At 51.3% G+C, this 5,603-nt stretch overlaps 1 long non-coding RNA gene across 1 annotated transcript; it reads right to left on the bottom strand.

Annotated features, from left to right (window-relative positions):
• On the bottom strand, positions 695-4,293 carry LOC110256063. The gene is made up of 2 exons (XR_002337276.1): positions 3,396-4,293; positions 695-2,995 (listed from the first exon to the last, which is right to left on the bottom strand). It is a non-coding gene; the product is annotated as an uncharacterized LOC110256063 (long non-coding RNA).

Below are 5,603 nucleotides of genomic sequence, written 5' to 3'. Positions count from 1 at the left end.
CAAATCAGAGCTGCAGCTGCAGGCCTGCTCCACAGCCACCACAACACTAGGTCCGAACCACATCTGCAACCGATGCCTCAGCTTACAGTCCTGCTGCATCCTTAACCCACGGAGCAAGGACAGGGATTGAATCTGCATCCTCATGGGCACAAGGGCGGGTTCTTAACCCACTGAACCACAACAGGAATTCCTCACTCCCTTTTAAAAATGATGTGATTCAGGGTATAAAACACATACAGCAAAGGCATAAATCTTCACTGAACAGCTCAGTGGATTTTTCCATATGTCCACACCCATGTAACCACCAGCAGATCAAGATCTAGAACACGTCCTGCTCCCCGCAATGCTCTTTTGTGCCCCGCAGAGGAAATCACAACGCTGACAGCTCTGCAAATTCTTTCTGTAGACTCTACCTCCATAGTCCTACCCTGCATGGGAAGAAAAAAATGGAAAGATGAATTCACCTCCAATCTAGGAAAAAAATTAACAAGTGGAGGTTATCTTCTTGGAGTTAGAAGATCACTAAATGTCAGCTCAGGCAGGGGTTTGGCATCTGTAGGTCAAGAGCTCCTCACCTTTGCAGGCAGTAGAATTTCTTCTCAACATCAGTTTAGTCCACAGACCCCACGTGGGAAGAGTTGTTGCCTTTTTGGTGTCTTTTGATTAAGAAAATAATGATCAACGGCTGCCAGGGGCTGGGAGACGGGGGAGCATGTGTGTGTTGGGGCGGGGGTGTTAGTGTTTAAAGGCTGGAGTTTTAATTTGGGATGATGAAAAAGTCCCGGAAATGGTGTTCCTGTCACCGCTCGGTGGGTTAAGAATCTGACTGCGGCGGGTTGGGTATTTCCAGAGGTGAGGGTTCAATCCCCAGCCCGGAACAGTGGGTTAAAGGATCTGGTGTTGCCACACCTGTGATGCAGATCGCAGCTGTGCCTCAGCTTCAATCCCTGGCCCAGGGACTACATATGCTGAGCGTGTGGCCATTAAAAAAAAACACAAAAAAGTCCTGGAGATGGACGGTGGTGATGGTTGTATAGCAATGTGAATGTACTTGACGCTACTAAATTCTATGTTTATAAATGGTTAAGATGGTATATTTTATGATATGAATGTTACAACAAAATATGTTTATATTTTACCACAATAAAAAATTACAAAGATAAAACATCCTAAAAAGGAAACTAATGACCCCAATTCCCATGAATTCAGTGATTGCTTTAAAATAAAATTTTATTTTATTAACACCCATCGATTCTATGTTAATTTGAAAAACAACAGTGCATGTGAGCATGAGAGCTTTTCTTTTCCCCGCCCATCGACGGGATAGGTACATACAAAGGTTCCTAAACCTTAGCAGTGCCTGTAAGACCCCTGCCTCCTCCCAGAGTCCGAGACTCATAGACTGAGATTAACTATTCTAGCACCCTCAGTTGAAGACACTAGCTCAGAGAGGGCAGTGACTCGTCAAGGGTCACACAGCCCGTTGAGAGCAGAGTCAGGATAGATAAGACCTCTGGGCTCAGGTCCCTCTGCACCAGCTGCAGACCACATGTGCACTTCTGAGCCTCCGCCTTCTGTTTCCTGCAAATACTTAACAGGAGGTGATGACCAGCTTGGCGACACTCCTCACTCACCCGTCCCACCAAGGGAGGAAGTAGGATGCGCAGCCAAGAGATGGAGCCTCCTGATTCCTTTGTAATTTGACCCTGAAGCTCAGTGGAGGAGTGGGGGCTGGTCCAGGCTCAAGCCTCTCATCAAGGCTCCTGTGAACAAGGACAGATGCACCTGGAGGGACAATGTTCAAAGCCGGAGGCTGGGCGTCCAGTTTCAGAACAGAGGTGCTGTCAGAGGGGAGAGTGGGTGCCTTGGCTATTTCGGCGTGAGCTGACACTAAGGAATTCTTCTCCCGCACAAGCTGTGCAGAGCATTTTGTACTGTGGGCTGTCCTGCCTCCGCCTTTCCCTTTCCCAGGCTTGGTGGAGGCTGCTGCTCCCCAGCCCCCTCCCTGACACTGCTAACGACATCCAATTAATTCAGCATCATTTGGTTCATTACAAGCCCTTAGATTGGTGACAGTGTTTTCTCGGGAGTGCAGGCTTCCTGGACTTTCAAAGGGACCACAAGGCTCTGAGGCTAGGAGGGGTGGGAGGGCAGAGCCCTGCTTTATCTGCCTCGTCTGGTACCAAGGAGCTGGTGGGTGCCCGAGACAGGCTGGGCTGTGTTCACACCAGCAAAACACGCCCGTCCTGGTGCCCCCACAGCCCTGGTTAAAAATATGATTGGAAATGGGGACACGGCAAGACACCCCAGCAGGAACATCAGGCCACCCTCGGGGCTTGCCAATAGGCGCCATCCTTGTGGGGTTAGAGATGACAGTTCTGTGCTGAGTGGGCCTGACTTGATGACTGTGGGGGTTCCTGCTGGGGGTGGGGTGCTGTGGGAAAAGAGGTCCGGCTGTGGCCGAACCCCTGCAAAGCGAAGCAGACAGCCAGGCAGGTCCGCTTTAGCGGCCTGATCTTCAGTGGGGAGGAGAGGTTTCAGAGAGCCAGGACCTGCCCAAGCAGGGTGGGGCTGTGGAAAGCGGGCTGGGGCTCGGCAGCAGACTGGGGCGAAGGACCGGGCAGGGTTTCTGGGTCGGGCAGGTCGGGACCAGACTCACAGCCATACCTTCCTCCCCGTGGGGGGACTGTGGCCTCCTCGATCTTTATTGTCGTTGATTAAAAGCAAGATAATGATACCCCGTGACTTGGCTCGGGAGAACGAAATGAGGAGGGGGGAGGCCTTTGATGCGATGGTTGAGGGAGGTGGCACAGCAGCCAGACCACCCGGGTTGCAGTCCTGATGGCACCTCTGTGTGACTTTGGGCGAGTCACTTCCCCTCTCTAAGCCTTGGCTTCCTCATCCGGGACTCGGGGTAACGATAACAGCTGCTCAGAGGAGGGTCGTGAGGATGCAGTGAGCACTTCGAAGAGTCGCGGGGCGCAGGACCTGTGGGCTGGTGTTATGACTTTTACTGAGGATGTGTGGAGAGGAGCCAGCACCCCGCCCGACAAGAACATGGTGAAGCCTCTGAACCTGTTTATCCCCTTTCTCTCCCTGATGACTTCCGGTTCTCACTTCTGAATCGATCTCTGAGCTGTCTCAGAGGGTGTCGGTAAGGCTCCTCCAGAGAACTCATCCTTAGCACTCTGCCCTGCCCCCACCCCCAGGAGGAAGCGATCCCCCCCACCACAGCATCTCCCCCCCCCGCCCCGCCCCCAGCAAGGATGCAGACTTCCATCCTGGCCCTTGAACGCCTGAGTGAGTGTTGCTGGTTATTCTCCTCTCGGGTGCAGGGACGGTAAGGATTGTGGCTTTCAGGTCTCCCCCCACCTCACCTAGTGCCCCCACCTCACCTGTCCTCTCACCTCCTAGGGTGTGGGAGGCCCGCAGGGAGGGCCTTGGGGCGAGCAGGTGTGGGCTCAGGGGCCCCATTGGCTGGATCAGCGGGGAGACACAGGTCTGAACCAAGAAGAAGCTGCCTGTGTTGGAGGCAAGTAGCTGCCCTAGTGGGGGAGGAGCAGGGCTCGTGTCCGCCGAGGCTGCCTCTTTCCTAGACGCTGGATTCTCCTGAAACCCTCGGGACACGGCAGAGGGAAGGATTGGGCTGGAACCAAAGGGGACATTAGGCCACTAGCCTCCTGTCGCTGCTCACCCCCCAAGCCTCCACCTGATCCCCCCAACCCTCAGTTAATCACCAAGTCTGGAACGTTACAATCTCCCTGGGAGCTGTTACAAATCCGGAATGCCCAGGCCTCACCCCAGACCAATTAAATCAGAAATCCCTGGGGGTGGGACCCAGGCGTGTGTATTTTCTCAAGTCCTCAGGTGATTCTAGTGTGCAGCCGAGGTTAAAAATATCAGATCATCTAGGGAAAGACATGGTTTCAGAGGCTCAGGAACGGCCAGATTGAATGATGTGTCTTAAAGCGGCATCGATTCAGGTTCCAGCGTTGTTGTCTTAGGGGGAAGATAGAGAGAATTACTGATAGTCACTGGGCATCCAGTTTGCACAAAGCCCCTGGCTGGATCTGAGGGGAATAGCCAGTAACTCACAGCAAAGATCATAAAAACAACATTTATCAAGTGCCTCTTGTGGGCCAGGCACTTAATAACATTTACACTAATCGTCACAAAAATTCAGAAATTCTGTCCCCATTTTAGACGTGAAGGATGTATGGATGCTGTCAACACCCTGTTCAGTGTCACCTTCACACAACCAAGGCTGCTTATTATAAATATCTGTGATTTTTTTTTTTTTTTTTTCTTCAGGCTCAAGAGACATGACCATTTTTTTCTTTCTGGCCAAGGGAGCATGCAAGAAATACTCATAGAAAAAGCTGGAAACATCTTCAACCAAAGATGGATGGAGACTTGGTGGATAAACATCCCAGTTTTTTTTCACCTCCTGGCTGGGAGAACTCTGGGTATTCTATACAAGCGATTCAAACCTTGCTGTGTATTAGATCATCTGGGGGATATAAAATTTTTTTTGATGCCCAAGCCACACCCCAGACCAATTAAATCTGCATTTCTGTCGAGGGAGAAGACTCAGGCATATGTGTTTTTTAAAGCTCCCGGGTGATTGCAGTGTTCAGTCTCTGTGCTCTGTGCACTGAGTTGCCAAGCAGGACTGAACTCCAGTACCTGGGGCTGTAATTTGCTTAATAATGCACCCTAGTTGGGGCGCCTTCCTTTCCCCGGCTCACTTCCCCATTTGTCCTGGAACGCCCTAACATGGCCTCACCCATGGCATTCGGAAGTTCCTGGGCCAGGCATTGAACCTGCACCACAGCAGTGACCCAAGCCACAGCAGTGACACTGCTGGATCCTTAACTCACTGAGCCACCAGGGAACTCTCTGATACACTTTGTCTTCTTCTCTTTTTAAATACACTTTTTATACTGCATCCTGGTTTTAGGATCAGCCTCCATGGGACTCAAAGGAAGCTGAGATCTGGAAAGGTTAAATGTCTTGCCAAAAGCCTCATAGCCAGGACATGGCAGAGGCAACAGTTAAATTCCTGCTCTCCACAGACTTTGTGGTATGATGGAAGAGACAGGTATTCAGAAAACTACAATAGAAGACAAAAGGACATGAAAGATCAAATAGATCTTCAAACAAAGGCCAGAGGAGCATTAAAGAAAAAACCCAGCCCAGCAATTAAATGTGATTAGGGGTTAAGAAATGCTACACAGAGTTGACTCATTTTTTGCTAGGCAAATGAGAGCGATTTCCCTAAGTGGAAAGTGGGGCAAGGTCGCTGCCCATGTTGGACCAAAAGGAGCAGAGGACCAGAGACAGAGCCCAGGGCAGATCTGGAGGATGAGTGGTCGGGGGGTGGGGGTGGGGGGATGCGATCTGAGCTACGGCTGGAGGAGGTGGCCAGGCCATCCCTGAAAATCTGGGCTCCCAGTCCTCCCACACTGGATCTCCTTCTAAGGCACGGTTGGGCAGGAGTCTTCTCTCTGTAATCTTTTACTAGTCTGCAAAGGCAAGGGCCACGCCCAAGTCCTATTCAGGGATGTGAGTGGGAGGGGGAGAAAGAGGTCCAGCAGTGTCCG

This window comes from Sus scrofa, chromosome 12 (assembly GCF_000003025.6).
Source record: "Sus scrofa isolate TJ Tabasco breed Duroc chromosome 12, Sscrofa11.1, whole genome shotgun sequence".
In the NCBI taxonomy this organism is placed as follows: Eukaryota; Metazoa; Chordata; class Mammalia; order Artiodactyla; family Suidae; genus Sus; species Sus scrofa.
This window is presented reverse-complemented; position numbering and strand designations above follow the sequence as displayed.